Here is a 16,710-nt window from a genome sequence, read left to right as displayed (position 1 = left end):
CTTGAAAAGGTGTTGTGTTGTTTTATGTGCATGTGGAAGGTAGAAGAACTTTGCAGAGGGCTTTGGGAGGAGGGATGGGGTAAGTATTTTAACCCTCACTCCCTCTGGTTGGAGCAGCCTGCCAAGTAGTTGATGCCCCACTAAAAGTGTGACACCCTTCTTGCAGGTTTGAGGTAATTTCACTGCTATTGCTTATATTCTGTGGTGCTCCCTGGAGCACCTGACAGGTGAAGATGAGCCTTTGCATGGTATAAGACTGTCTCACTGCATAGGCACACACACAATGTTATCTGACACTTGTGATCCCCACCCTCAGTGGCTTCTTCTCCTAACGTGTGTGTTGGGAAGAGACACTCTTCATGGGATGTAGGCAGGGAGGATAAAATGTATTGTAAAGAGAAAATGAAAATTGACACCTGCTCTTCTGTACTCTTGTCATGCGTCTTCCTCCTGGTGATTCCCCTGGGACCAGAAATACTTGGACTGGTATCACAGAAAAGATAGCTGGGGAAGGAGCTCATGTGTTAAAGGAGTAGTTGACAAGTGGATGATCTGGAGGAGATGAAAAGTGGTGATGGCAAAAGCAGACACCAGCAGAAGGGAAAAGACATGGTAGTGAGAATATTCAGTGAAAGCAGTTCTAGGCCTATAGAAAAACAGTCTGTGGGTCTAAGAACGTCACGGTGATGTGGGTTTTAGCTAAACCATCTGGCCTGAGACCCAGCACAAGACTCCATTTGTGTGTGCCCCCCTCTCCTTCCAAGTCGGTATGCCCAATAACACCCTCACCCTCAGTTAGGGACTGAGTGAGCAGACCTTGTCTGTCGTTGGTTCAAGACTGACCATCAGAGCTATATAATTTCTAGCATTTCATACGTTCGTGGAAAGGTAGGATAAAGCAATTGCAAGCTACTGCATAGTGATGGGATTGTCCCTGTATATTCTAGCTGTGTTTCCTCAGCATAGTTCTAACATTTTCCATGCATCTGCTAAGTAGTCTATCTTTAGTACATGTATGAAGATACAGCTTGTTATGAATTTATTCAAAGACATTTTGTTGAATTCTTGCTCACAAACTCTAAATATAGCTGTAATGCAGTTATCGTAAGTTATGCTGAAATCTGATCTTGTGCTGCAAAATGAAAAATGGAAAACTTACAGCACAAACTAATGTCTCACTGTTTTGTGACTCTTAAGCAAAGAATTGGTTGTTTCCTCTTGCCGTAATTCTGTGTCCCATATGCTTGAGTGAGTCACAGTATGTTTTTCTCCCTTTCAGCTTTCTGATTGTTTATTTAAGTCCCACAGTTTGTGCAGTCTGATGGTTGCCTCTGTAAACTGTTGCTTGGAAGTGTTGATATCCTGGATAGTGCATCAAACCAGATGTTTAAGCAGCTGTATCCTCAACCCTGTGAACAGTTCTGTGTGTCAGTAAACATGTGGACATGAGCCTTGAGATGAACAGGATGACTCACGGTGAAATTACAGCATGCATTTGAGGGATCTAGGCCTCTATTTGTGCCAGGTGGAAGTGGATTTTAAAATCAAGCATTATCTCCCAGATATCAGGCTGAGAACCTGGGGAATTTAAGTTGATGGTTGGCTCATCCTAAGATATGTTTTACACTCAGTGAGTATGTCTGAAGTACAACACACAGGACTTATATTTTACCAGGTTCTTGATGAAAAAACAGCAGTAGGAAATAGCAACACCATCAGACATGAGCAGACCCATGGTCTGGGAGAGGAGGAGGTGGTATGCATTTCTGCAGGACTTGAAAGTCTCTGCAAAATTCTTATTCCTTTTATTATGATATTACAAAATATCATGTCTTCCTTTTTGCTCACCTAGTCTTTAATCTTCCAATCCTCTACTTGTCCAGAGCAGCACCCATTTGAGGATTTTTTTATTTTATTTTATTTTATTTTATTTTATTTTATTTTATTTTATTTTATTTTATTTTATTTTATTTTATTTTATTTTATTTTATTTTATTTTGTTATGTTATGTTATTTTATTTTATTTTATTTTAATTTTTTTCCTCAAGCTGTTAGAGCACTTAATCAAACTTTGAGATGGATAGCAATTAGACTTGAAGTTCTTCTATGAACTGTGATTGGTTTTGTTATGTTTGCTGTTTTTCCTCTCCAGAAAGAGCAGTTTGCAGCTACATTATGTGAGTTTTCAGGAGAAAATTCAGGTGATAAATGCAACAGTATTTAATGCCAAGCAGCTGAACTATTGGGCAAAGCTATTCTCCGTGCTTATCAATGAATTATGACTTGTTTGTTTGTTTGTTTGTTTGTTTTTAATATTAATTTGTAATTAGCCTCTCCCTCTCTCCTTATCTGAGACTGGACCTGTGCTGCTAAGCGTTGAAAAGATTGCAGACAATGCAAGACTTAGAGACTCATAAGAACACCTCAAAATATTGTTAGGATTTTATCATTAAAATTAAGGATATTCTCTGTTTAGTCTCCTTTGAATGACAAAGCCCAGAAGGAAAAACATAGGAAGAGGTAGTATATCTAGGTGGGCAAACTAAAGGGCAGGGAAAAGGAAGGGGTTTGAGTCCTGTTTCATGAATGAACAGTTGAAGAAATCTCTCTTTGAGAGTGAGTTTTCTTCTGGTAGTCCGCGTTGGACAGGGCAAATTGTGATGGAATCTACTGTATTAAGTTAAAATCAAGTCTGCTATATATGCAGAGTAAATAGGATTGGAGGAAACCAGGGCTGGAAGGTAAACTGGTGATTTTAATTAGTCAAAGAAAGCTTGCTCCCTTTAAGACGAAGTCCAGCTGAAGTCTCTCAAGGGCAGGAGGACAAAACTGTCCTTCCATAGAGGTCCTGGGGATCAGTGCTAGAGGCCACTCATTCTGACAGCATTTTTTCCTGTTGTGTAGCAAAATTGAACAGGTCAGGTCCTGGGGCTGTCAATCCAACAAAGTTTGCACCAGCCTTTTGAAAAGAAGTAGATATTCTCCAAGGGCTTAATATCGGTGACTGATGTGACATTGTGATAAAGTCCCAGGCTCTTTCAGTGGGAAAAAAGTATCGTTGCATTACAATAATGACTTGTGATATCACACCCACTGCTATTTTTTGTCTGTTTTCAAACTCTAGGGTCCCATTTGGTATTGATATACACCATTGCCTCCTAAATGTTTTTTAACCTTTCTTTTTTTGCAGTGATGAGAATCTAAGCTGAGAGCTCATTATAAATTCCTACTGTGCATACTGAGCTCCTAAGTATTACCTGAGGCAGGGTCCGTGGGAAGATGTAATTGCAGATATTGTGTTAGACCAACTGATACAGATGTGAAAACCAAACTGATTTTCTGACACATTATTCACTGTTCATATCTGACAAAGAAGCAGAAAAATTCAAGCTATCCTACTGCATTGTGAGCTTATTGGCTGTTGTATTTTGCATCATGAAGACTGCTATTCAGAATCCACTGGAGCTGGCTGTGTGACTGCTGTAGATTTTAGATGGCTTAGGGATTAGTATCATATCAGTGAGTTTAATAATTATATTGGAGTTTATATTTTTTTATTGCTATCTATGACATAACTACTTTTTGTTTTGTTTTGTTTTTCTGATGGCTGTTCATTAAAAACTGAACTAGGTGACTCCCTGAGACATGCCAGGTTTTTTCTGCTGTATGCCAATGATCATTAGTTCTGTTGGCAGAGCTCATAGGGAAAATTTAGTAAGTGATCTATCTTACTAACAGAACTAAGACAAGCTGATTTGTTATTATAAGAGTCAGACTCTTATCCATTCTGTGCTCTGACTTATGCACTGTGATGCCTTAATTTTGTCAGCATCCTAATCATGAAAATCTTCCATGGGAGTGTCCTGCCCATCATCTTAGCATTAACAAGACGTAATTGTGCAGTGTCTTCCATGGAAGCATTTAATTCCACTACACCTGTCAATTTCAAAATATTGTTTTTGTTTCAACTAATGGAAGCTGCTTCATTCTGGCACAGATTTTGGTTTCAAGATCTGCACAGTAGCAGAAGAACAGCAGCTACCAAAAGAGAGCCCCAGGCTCTCATCCTGTGGAGGATTTTTGAAGGAAAATGGGATAGCTGGACACCACTCACTTGTGCTTAAGGGCTCCTAGTGCATGTAGATATTTTATGAACCTGAACAATTTTTGAGTCAATTTGTGGCAGGATAGAGGTATAACACTGCTGATCTCCTCAGGAGATGCACACCTGTGACTATGACTATGGACCACAGGTTCCTTATCTACAACACTAAAACACCACAGCAAAAAAGTCTGTTTTTCCAGGTGAGGGGAAAAGTCAAAGCTGATGGCAGAGATTAGACAAAAGTACGTCATTGTTCAGTACTCTTGCATCTGACTTTCTGTGAACATGACAAAGAAGTGATAGGAAAAATAAAAAGGAATAATCAAGACATGGAGGCATAGGAACTTCTGCTTTAAAAAGTAAGGATTCAGAGTTGCTAATAGAAATTAAAGATGTCAGTTTTGCAACAATTAATTAGACTGTGGAAATGGAATCCACTGCCATGGAAAGATTTCAAAGCCAAGAGCTTAGTTAAATTCAAAGAAGCATTAGCAGCTTGTATTAATTAGAAGATACCTTGTAATTATTACAAGACAGGTAGTAATTAATTATGACGAAAATTCTGGAAAGAATATTGGTTGCTGTGCTTTGGGTATTAAGCCAACCTCTATCAGGAACCAAGATGAGATAATCTAGCAGACAGACAACCTGCATTAGGCAGAAAATTACCTGAGAAATACCTGGGATTGATCACTATGATACATAAGATTTAGAAGGCCTTGGGTCATATCCAGGCTATCAGTTGATCTAATTTCCCTTCTAAACTATTCCTTTCTTATTTTGGTGTAGTTAAGTCTTTCAGGTGTCCAGCTGCTGATGAGTAATCTATTCTGATCATACCGATTCATAGTGAGTCAGAAAACTGGATTTTCTGATGCAACTCTCAGAAGAATCATGTTGAGCTTTGTGTACGTGAAGCCTGAATATTGTCGTAAATAACAGGGTTGAGGAAACAGATGAGTAGGTGTAGCTCTCAGCCTAGCACAAATTCAGTGATCAAGATGCAGAGTTGGAATGGTTGAATATTGTCATAATAGCAATGACCATGTGTATTAGCAATGAGTTGTGAAAAAGCAAGTTGTGGGAACTGAAGAGTACGTTTGCTTGAAATATGCTCAGGGTTAGTAATAAAACATCTGTGGACAAGTCTGCTGGGTCACAAATTTGCAATAGACTGGCTCCTCAGTAAGGAAATTGATTGACATCAGGGAACAGGAGAAAACCCTACTCTCCTTCTATACACTCACAAGAGAAAACTAGGAGTTTATATGAAAAGGAGCAAGACCCAGAAATCGTGGTGCATGTCTTTTCACATTTACCTTTCACAGGACAACCCAGACAGTGGCATTCATAGACATGCTTATTGTGGACAGCAAAACTGGGGATGAGTTATGAAGTTAGTTATCACCTAGGCAGTGCACATGCAAGGTAAGTGGCATGTCTCACTGAGTGCCCATGTAAATTCTTAACATCCACTAAGTGCAGAGGAACTGAAAAAGGAGAAGGATGCCTCATGCACAAGCAGAAAAAATTAAGGCCACATTCTGCTTCCTGATTTTTGCCTAAGCCTTTCTATAATTCTGGCCAGGGTCTCCATCTCCATTGCCTTCAGCAGTATCTTGAATTGCAGTTACAAGCATTCAGTTATTCCCTGGACTCAGCAGCAGGGCACAGGAGGAATTCAGCCCCTGAAGAGTTCATGCTGGGAATCAGCAAAGAACAGGTGCTACACTGTAATTCAACATCTAAATTCCTCAGTGTGCTAACTTTCCTGTATCTAGAAGACAGGAGGGACTTACTGCAATGTAGTAAATTAAGAAGTACTATTCAAATACTTGTCATTTGTATGCTTTGTTGGATTATGTCAGCATTAAAGGTCATTTGAACTAAGCCTGTAATTATCATTCTCATTCCACTATAGCTATGTCCTGATGAATTACTTTACTGGTTAAGCTACAACAGTTTAACTGGTTATACATTTCTTATGTCATTAAATTATATGACTTTCTGTTGTGTCTGCTGCATGATGGGCACAGCTGTCAGAAGGCATCTGGTGAAATGTCTGCAGTACTACTTTTCCTGGGATCTCTGGAATAAGAATTTAAAATCACTCAGGTTAGCTAACAAAGTTACTGTGAGACTACCTCTCTTGCTCAGAACAGCCAAATGATGAATGCTGATGTTTCTGGAGTGTTTTTTTGTTTGTTTGTTTGGTTGTGGTTTTTTTTTTTTGGTCTTCTTGTGTTTTTAAATGCAATGCTTTCACTACAACACTGCCCTGAGTCATTAAAATAAGGATCTATCCTTTTTTTTTTTTCTTTCAGAAAAAAAAAAGTTTCTTCTAGAGCTCTGAAATAATTATTCGTTATTGGTGTTGTTAAGATTTTGAAGGATGAAACTGCTTCAAGAAGAAACATTTGGGCTGGTCAGAGTAGTGTGTCATTAGGGATCTTTTCCTATGTTATTCTTAGCATACCACACTCATAACAGGGAGAAAATATTTTTCTTTCCTTTTACCTTCTCATTTTGCAGTCTCAGTCCACATGTATTCATCACTGTCACAGGGTAACTCCTGACGTCTTGCTGACTAAGCCTACAGAAACATGAAGGGAATTCTATGCATGCCACTGGCAGCCCTCTTCTGGCATTTTCCCATAGACACAGCCAAGGTCCTCATTTGCTTTCACTCTCACTGATGTAAATCAGAATTAGGTCCATAGTGTTTACTGGGGCAAAAATGGAATGCAAATGAAAAATATGATTCCTAGTGAAGCCAAAATAATTCACGATGGAGAAACAGACAAACAAATAAAATGCCATTCCGTCTTTCAGGAAGCTGCTGTAATCCAAGACTTTGGCATCTTTCACACTTCTAGAGTGAATATCTTTTTCTGTGATTTTATATGAATTGTAGCCTTAGAATTACTAAACTGTTTCCAGACACCTTTTTGCTACTGTTTTCCAAGGTCGATGATAGCACAGGTCTGATAGCAGAGTCATTAGAAAGAACAACAAGGTTTAGGCTGTACTGTTCCCAAATTAAGTCAGTTCATGATTGCTACATGCATGGCCAGCATTTCCATCTTCTAGTCTTCTCTGGGATGTCTGGGATGTCTGTGCTGCATGGCCAGCCCTGTTTACCTCCTGATGTTCATAAGGATGGGCCAGTGTTCCCTTTTGCCCTTTTAGTGGCCTTTTCAGCTATTTACATCTGTAGGTCTCCAGGTGATACAGCAAAGAGGGAGGAGGGAAAGAGGTGGAAAAGCCCTTCAGATAGAAGTCTCGAAGTATTGCTGAAGTAGTCTTGGCCTTTCACTAGCACTGGTATGTGAAATGAAGCACTACACAGAAGCACTGTTAATGTTGTTGACTGCAACATGGCCAAAATGGCCAGACCGCTTCAGTTCACTATGGGCGTTACTGGATCACCCCAACACCTGGGAGACACTCAAGCACTGAGTCTGGTAGGGTTTCATAGGCCTCCCTTCCCAAGAAGGTGCTTTTACTTTTCTTCCCATTGCTGTCTGTTTCTTCCCATTGCTCGTGCCTGTTGCAGAATAATTCTTGTTACTGGGGTCTTCTTCAAGATGGCTTTTCTAAGGAGTGCAGATAGATTTCTCTTACCATGGCTGCCTGAAGTTCTTCTACCCTCTTATCAATCTCTTCGTGTAACACCTGACAATGCAAAAATAAGCAAGATAATAACCCAGCAGAACAAAACCCTACTGGATATGGTGAGTTCTCTCTTGCATGTGGCCTTTACAACAAGATTGGATTTTAGGCAACCAGGGACCTTTTCTTTCCTAAGTGGATTTGCACTGTGAGAAAAGCTCCCTTGTCCTCAAGGGTCAAGACTAGGTTTGGCTGTGTAACTATACCTGGCCTTTACTGACAGGGCAGCCTCACTGCTTTCTAAGAAAAGAGAGGTAGGAGGAAGACTGCCATCCAGGCTATGGCTATAGGAACAAGCTACCACAGACAATCCAGCACATAGCAAGTCAAGTACTCAATTTAAAATGCATGTACCATACCCTCTCACCCTGTCACCAGCATGAGGTAGTTCTATTTTGCTTGCAGGGGAACACTTCACTTCTCTTCTCAATGTATCATTTATATTGAGTTTTGCTTCCCTCTCTGATAAAGAAGGTTATCAGCATGTTCATGACCAGCAGGCATCAGGTTGCATCTGCTCTTAAATTCAGAGCACATAGCTGTGCCCTCAATTTCCATTGGAAACCTGAATGTAATGAGATTAAAATAGACTGCAACCGGATGCTTGATGATAAAGAGGTCCTGCTTACTTGTTCTAATTGCAATTTATGCTGTAAGGATTTTGTTGCTGTCTAATGGCTAATCTTTCTAGAGGTTCAGTGAATCTGCTGGATGTGAGACACAGGCAGTCATGTTAGTTCTGAGGTTTTGGTTTCTGAAAGTTTGGGATTCAAAACTTGCTGGGCAGCTCAGAACTGCCCAATCTCAGGAACTGACTGCAAAATGCATACTCTGGCACTCCATCCAGCTATAGATATGACAAGCAGGGACATCCATCTTTCAGGGTGTGGTAATCAGTAGTGTTTGCCTTGCACTGCTCATGCACAGCAAAATGGGTCATTTGGCTCCTGGATGTGCCACATCTTCTTTAGCACAGAGTTTAGTAGGAAACCTTCAATTTTCTTTGTTTTGTGCCAACTGAACTTCCATAAGCAAAGGCTAGAAAGGCAGGTGAGTGCAAAACAAGGTGGTCTTTACAAAGAGGTCACTTAAAATCTCTTCTGACAGCAGGCAGGAGCAGGTCAGGGAAAAGGCAGAGGCAACGCTAGTTGGATCTGGAGGTGTGTGTCTGAAACAACTTTTTCATGGCATTGTTGCTAGTACCAGCTGTTCAAATTCCTCCAAGATGAATTTGGTGTCCCTGTCTCGAGTCAAGGAAGGGCATTAGTTTTTCTCTTCCTGCAACCTCAAGGCCTGTGCTTATGCCAGTCCTTACTATGAAGTTCTGGGTTCAAAACAAAATAAACTGCTTTTCTTCTCTTTTGTACACTGGTCCATATCAGGAGTGACACAACAGTCTGAGATTGACACAGAGAGGACCTGGAGCTCTCTATTCCTCTAGCTAGTGCACTATGGAGTTTCAAGATGTATGATCAGGTCTGCAGAGCTCTTTGTTTTTAATTAATAGGTCATGACAGTGACATTTAGTTCTTTGACTGCTCTTACCTTTGTTCATACTATTTCTTGTCTTTTTACTATAAAAATGAGAAGTTTCAAAGTCGGACTTGTGTGCGCAACAGACTGCATGTAGTCTTTTTTTGTTTGGATTGCTATAAACAGCTCCCCAAACTCCAATTTTCAGTGTCAGTCCAAGACTGTGCTGCTGGAAGCTGCCCCTGGCACAGTAAGCATCACTACAGCAGCTGAGACCAGAGTGTGCAGATGTCTTGGAGGCACTGTGGGCCAGAGACCCCAGAAAAGGAAACGGAGGCAGAAAACTCTGACTTCTTGTTTATTTTCCTGCCTGTTCTGTTAAATCCTTGAATCTTGTGTTAAGAACAAAAGTGAGCTGTAAACAAAAGAGAAGTTGGCCAAGCATGTGTTTATAACAAACTCACTTTTTTTTTTTCTTTTTTTTTTTTTTTTCAGTACAGTATTTCTGGATAGAGTTGGATTTTCAGCCCACACTTATTATCACACTTAGATTTTGTTTTTGTACAGCCAATGTTTCTGCAAATATGAACAGAAATGGCAACGTGATAGTGGAAAGAAGGAAAAAAAAAAGCTAAGCAGGGTGGTAAAGGCAGCAGCACCTGGGACTTTATTTCAAGAATTTGCTTGTTACTGGAAATGTAAGGGTGGAAGGCAGGAAATATGTGAGGAGCAAGTGCATACAGCACAATGATCTCAGCTCTCAGGTGTCTTGAGCCCTGTACATTGCATTCTTTGGGTCAGAAGTGAGCGATTTCAGGCCACGCAGAGCTGTATTAAGACTGTCTTCATTATATCAATGGTTTTCATTATGGCTGTCTGTGCTTGGTGAAAGCATTTGAAAACTGTGCTAATACAGCCTGTCTCTGTCATTCTTTATAGGGTAAGCTAGTGATAACACCACTGTGTCACAGGAAGCACCATGCACATGCAGTGCTTGCATCTTAGCAAGTAACTCTGACTGTTCCTAAATCATGCCAAGCATGGTAATCTCTGTCTATGCTTCCTACCTGAATAGTAAAAAGCAACCAAATCCATTATTGTACAAGATAAAGCTGCAAACTTTTTTAAAACTCATTTTTACTTTGCAGAATGGCCATTTACAAGACCTTTAGTTTCTAAAAGATCTTTAATGATTTAATATTTTTTATTTGGATGAATAGCTTAGCTGAATTAGGTTACTTACAGCCACTAGCAAAGTAACATAATCTAGGAATGTGTTATGATACAGATAGCAATACTTCTGAATGTATTAGTGTGACACTCTTTCTAAAAGTCTAAATTGACATTAGTGCAGACTGATATTTCTGAAATGTTTTGAAAAAAATAGGAAGATATGTTACAAATAACTGTTTATAAAAAAAAATAAATCTTTCTCTCTCTCTCTCTCTGTCTCCTTTATTTTTTTATTTAGGATTATTATTTCTTGGCATCTTTACTGGTCCTATAAATTGCCATGTTCCTTTCATTCAGAATGGAATTAGAGGATGAATTTCATTTTCAGAAAGGAAAGAGGGACTTTCAGCACAAAGCAGTTACTTTCTGACACCAGCAAATCCTGTCCAGAAGGTGTATTTTCCATGGTCTTTTTTCAGAAATCTTTGCACAACTCTATGCATAGAAACTGGTTAAGAAACACAGAACTTAAATGAAATCCTTTCTTCTCCTCCTCCAGCTTCTGCTCTGAAGCCGTGAGGGAGTAAATCTCTTAAACACACCCCTGAAAGCTTAACTGTAATCAGGCTGGAATGCCTGATGCCAAAAAATTACAATTCCTTCAACCTGAACATCAAGAAGAGCCATTCCTTGACTAAGCAAGTGCAATAATAAGCTCCAGCAACAGGAGCCAGAATACATTACAGGTTGATAATAAATCAAGATTTAACAAGCTCAACAAAGCTGAAAACTATAACTATTCTCTGTAGCTTGCAAAGAGAAGGCAGTTAGAACTGAAGTATGACTCCTGGTGCTGGCAGAGAAGAGTGGCCCTAACACGACTGATGGAAGCAGTGCTCTGGCAAAAGGTGTGCTCCTCTGCTCATTGTGGAGAGTGTTCGTGAGCAATTAGAGGGCAAGATGAGCTTCTCAAAGAAGCTGTGCTGACACCTCCAGTTTATTCCATGATTTCGAAGATCACCTCATGGACAGCCCTTTCCTTCCAGAAAAAAAGAATTCGTACCAAAATCCTGTAGTTTATGGGATATTTTTTTTTCTCTCTGATTTCTTATATTTTGCTATTCAAGTCCAAAACTCCTGAGGATAGTTTTGTTGGGAATTTTTCATGTTGTTTCCAAGTTATTAGCAAACAAAACAAATTAAGTTAATTTAAGGGTAATTCTAATAAGCATTTCTCCCCCAGCATCTTAGTTATCACCTCTCAAGGGATGGAGTTAGAAAGGTGATAAGGAAGTCCTGTTACTCTTATAGCCAGTTCCTCAGGGGAATGTTGCAGTCACATTGCTAGATTGCAACATAACTTTGAAATAAGAAGGAAACTCCATTTAAGGTTTGTGTCATATTGTATTCAAATTCATAAAGATTTGCTGTCCAGCTGCAGACTAGCAGAATTGATGGCAACTCTGAAAATTTCAGCCTTTGAGGCCAGCAATATTTTGAATCTCAGGAACATGTTAGTGCATAAGGTACACAGTTTTGTGAAGCCAAGTGGGTGTTCGCCCCTGGTCTGGCACAAGGCCACAGCCTCACTACAGCTTCATATGGCAACTGCTTAATGAAGCATGTAGGTCAGTTGATTTGCTTTGTCAAACATCAGAGGGAGACATTTTTCATCTTACAGTCTGTTGCACCTCAGGAGGGAGTTTTCACTGTAACCTCCTTAGATCTGCCTTGCACTTTAAAATTGGTCACTCCTCTTCCTTTTTCTTTTTCTTTCTCAGAGCACAATAGATTCCCATCCCCTAATTAGTCTGGGTTTTTCAATCCTTTATACTGCTGCTGACTTTTCTGATTTAAATATTGTTGTGTAAGTCCTTTAGTTTTTACTAAGGCAGCATGCTGGAAGAATTGGACAGCAGCTAAGCCAGGGCAGCAGTGACAGCCAGCAAAAGCCTGCAGACTGCTACCAGCTAGCATTCAACATGGTCATCTGAGCCTGTGACTGGACATTTATATCATTCACCTTCATGACACAGGAAACTCATACAAATCCAGCATCTTAGAGACCTCACCACAGCTGGCTTTATCATCAGCATTTTGGTGTAGATGACATACTGCTTGAGAACCAGCTGATTGCCCTTTGCTTCTGTGGGGAAAAAAGTCATGACCATAAATGCCTTGTATTAGCAGCTGTATGTGATTATAACCAAGTCCTTTATTTTATTGTTTATGGGAGTAATAAACTCCTGCACTAGTAGGGAGGTCTGTAGTGATGGCATCAGGGAGGGAAGGGAAAGAGAAGGGAAAGATTTTTCACAGTGAGCATGATAAGCTATGTTTGTGCTACCACTGGCCCTGGGGAGGGGCAATAGTCACCTTTGGTAAGGCTCTAGTTAGACGTTTTTCTAGAAAAATGATACATCAACAACTTTACAGGATCCCTTTCTGACAGGAGGAAGGCACCACTGGAGTGAAGCCTGTGCAATCACTATGGGAGAGGCTGCCGTCCCTCTGTAGACCCTCTACAGCTTGCAGTATTTCCACTACTTTATCCTGACTTAGGCAGGTCTCTACCCAAATAATCCAGGTGTAAGTGCAGCTCTGACTTTTTTCCACTTCTCTAAATGAAGAAGAAACTTGAAATCAAATTCTGTCTACACATTCTTCCATGCCTATTTTGAAATACCCCTAGAATTATATTTTGGTGTCATAAAGGTTTTGCATTCAGATGCAATTTAAGACTGGGCAGGTAAAACCACAGGAAAATAGCTGAAACATGTAAACAACTAAAAATAAACTACTGCTGTGGTGCCCAAGATGCTCATCTCTTGCAGGGCATAATTGTGCTTTAAATTAGGTGTCAAATAGCATGACTTGGGTAGGAGATGTGGCTGCCAAGCACTCTGAAAGTCAGGGGGGATATTTTCAAAGCTACAGTGTTTTATTCTGTGTATTATTAGTATGGTAAGTGGCTTGACTGTGGTTTTGAAAAGCTCACCTCTTAAGCCCTCAGTTCTGCAAGTTCCTGTGCATATCATATACTGTAGAGCTCAGTGGAGATATCCACCTGCAGTAAGCCAGGTTACAGAAAAGTGACTTTATGTTTAGTTCTTTAAAGATGGGCTTGGTTGTGTATTTTTAGGCCTCCAAGTTTGAAGTAATTTGCTTAAATCTGGATAATGAGAACCTTTCCCCTCCCCTCCCCTCCCCTCCCCTCCCCTCCCCTCCCCTCCCCTCCCCTCCCCTCCCCTCCCCTCCCCTCCCCTCCCCTCCCCTCCCCTCCCCTCCCCTCCCCTCCTCTCCTCTCCTCTCCTCTCCTCTCCTCTCCTCTCCTCTCCTCTCCTCTCCTCTCCTCTCCTCTCCTCTCCTCTCCTCTCCTCTCCTCTCCTCTCCTCTCCCCTTCAAAGGGAAAGGAAGGGAAGGGGTATGGTTATGGATACGGTTATGTATGGTTTGGCTCTGTATTCTGTTTAAGCAGATTCCCCTCAATATTGTCTCCACTTGAATTCATTAGCATGTGGTTGTTTTCACATCTTGCAGTTGCAACCAGTTGTCTGTCTTGCTTGCTGTCTTCCTCCACATGCCAGTGGTAGTTATCTGCTGGCTAAAGAAGAGTTCAAAGATTTTGGGTGAGAGGTTGGGAGATGAGAGGCTGGAGAGCTGCCATGCAGAAAGGGATCTGTGGGTTTGTTTGATGGCAAGTTGAATATGAACCAGCAGCATATCCTGGCAGCCAAAAGGGTCAACTGTACCCTGGAGAGGAGTACAGTTGGAGGAGGCCTCATGGCGAGGAGTACGGCTGAGGGTAGGCCTCATGGCGGCCTGCAGCTCCCTCACAAGGGGAGCGGAGGGGCCGGCGCTGAGCTCTGCTCTCTGGGGACAGTGACAGGAGCCGAGGGAACGGCACGGAGCGGGGATAGGGGAGGGTCAGGCTGGGGGTTAGGGAAAGGTTCTGCACCCACAGGGTGGTCGGGCACTGGGACAGGCAACCAAGGAAGTGTTCACAGCACTGCGCCTGACGGAGATCCAGAAGTGTTTGAAAAATGCTCTCAGACATATGGTCTGATTTTAGGGTGGTCTGGTGTGGAGCCAGGAGTTGGACTCAAAGACCCTTGTTGGTAGTTTCCAACTCAAGATTTTCTATGGTTCTATGATTGTATGCTGCAGCTTATTCTCTCTGTTCCATTGAAAAGAGCCTTTTGATTTTCATGTCCTTTTGATTCATTAGGCACAGTTTAAGTTCCATTATTTGCTTGCAGAATGTACTGCAAGTGAGTTATTAGTACTGTAATGATTCTTTGTCATCACTGGCTGTTGTTAGTCTGAAAAGCAGCTCCAAATGGTGGAAGTGCTACAAGATAATGTAAACCCACAATCTATAAAATCTTTATTAGATACACCATCATTTATTATCTTAATCCATCTTCTGTCATGCAAAGACAGACCTCCAATATTCTGTTTTTGGAGTTCTCTTCTCTTAGGCATCCTAATTGTCTTTGACTACAACTGTTGGGAACAAATGCTCATAATTTGCCTTGTAATCCATGCTGAAAGAGAAATTAAAAAGACAGGGGCTTCAAAAGACTTTTTTGTATTTCAGAGGATGATTTTTTTCTGGCCTACAGAGCATCTGATTGCAATTATTGTACATAACATATTATAGCATGGTCATGGAGAAAAAAAAAAAAAGAAAGACTGAATAATCTTTTAATGATTCTTTTAGTATTTAAAGGGACTCCCACAGCATCAGTGGCTGCTCTCCGATCTGTAAACCAACCTCTGGCCACAGAAATTTCCTGGGGTTTTTCACTGAGACTTCAAAAATTCCATAATTACTTAATGGGAAAAATAAATAAACAAACATAAATATTAGAAGACATCAGTTTGGATGGAAAACTTAACAGTAAAGCCCTTCTCATGTGGCAGTTACTCAGACCAGCCTCTGATGATTGTAGCCTCTCTTTTCACATTAGTCCCACATCTGACTGGCTGGACTATCTCATAAGGGATCGTCCCAGATAGTTATGGGCCATTAAACCTTGCAGACTTATTTGAGAGCTCACTCCTTTAGTCTGCTGTCACACCTCCCTAACAACACCCTGAGTTTACCACTGAGCTCTTTCTCCCAGGATACCAGCTGCCAATTACTGCAAAGCCTTACCTGCACAGGAGTCAGTGGCTGATGCATGGTTGTGAACGTTATTGTCATGTGGCCCATTTAGATGTTTTATTGCTTAGAGTTTTAAAAATCACATACATTCCAAAGTAAAATCTGTGGTGCAGACCTCTTAGCATGCATGGCTATACAGATGGAAACACCCTGTGGTAATGCCTTTCTTCTGAAAATGAGCATTTGTTCCAAGAAAAAAAACTACCTAGCCCAAAAAAGGCATCACTCAGATCTGCCTCAATTCATCCTGGTTTTAATTTATCCTCTGAAGCTCATCCAAAGGGACATTGGAGTTTATGGCAGAATATTTTCCCAGACATGAAGAATCCAGCAAACATGTACAGGAGTTGCAGTCTTGCAATATGAATTTATTATGACTGCATGATAAAAAGACCTAATTGGAGACAAATTGGTTAATAACATTGGTGATGAACAACTGTTCAGAATTTTGGTGCTAATTCAATTTATTTTTGATGTAAAAATGTTCTTATGGATTTGGTATAGTGTTAACCTGGACTTTGCACTTATTAGGCAGGTTAAATATAGAGGTAGTAATGGGCTTGGCCATTACAAATTGTGGATTTTCACAGGGGGATTTTTTTTTGCTATGTCAATTCATGTATTATTTATGAATTCTATTAATCCTGATCTATATCATATTTTCATGTAAGCCTTAAGAGGGTGTGCACATTTTGACACTTCATATCTTTCTATTAACAGGTGCAGTGAAGTGTTCAGAGTGTTGTAAAACTGTCTGGCGGTTAAGGGCGCCTCCCAAGAGTACAGTCAGGTGATCACCTGCGGGTGTGAATATGTTGCAGCTTTTGCAGATCGTTCACCCACTGCTGTTCTCTATGAACTACTGATGTAGTGGTGAACAGTTGCTTAAGATTGATGGTGCTAACCTGATCATGCTCAGATTCACCTCTCTGCTTATATTTGTTCAGAAACTTAGATTTTGTACTTTAGGGATATGGGTCACAAATCCCATGCTGTAGACAGTGTGGATCCAGAGGAAATTTCTGCCACAAGAGCAATAGAAACTTTCAGCAGCTCCTTTCCTGTGAACACCCAAAGATGTTGCACTGAGAAGCCTTACCCAGAAAAAAGTTTGTCC

The 16,710-nt window shown here is 40.7% G+C and overlaps 1 protein-coding gene across 4 annotated transcripts in view; it reads left to right on the top strand.

Moving 5' to 3' along the window:
* NRG1 (neuregulin 1) overlaps positions 1 to 16,710 on the top strand; it is a 471,972-nt gene that overhangs the window by 175,004 nt on the left and 280,258 nt on the right. The window lies entirely within an intron of this gene.

This window comes from Anser anser (genome assembly GCF_964211835.1).
Source record: "Anser anser genome assembly, chromosome: Z".
NCBI classification, from domain to species: Eukaryota; Metazoa; Chordata; class Aves; order Anseriformes; family Anatidae; genus Anser; species Anser anser.
This window is presented reverse-complemented; position numbering and strand designations above follow the sequence as displayed.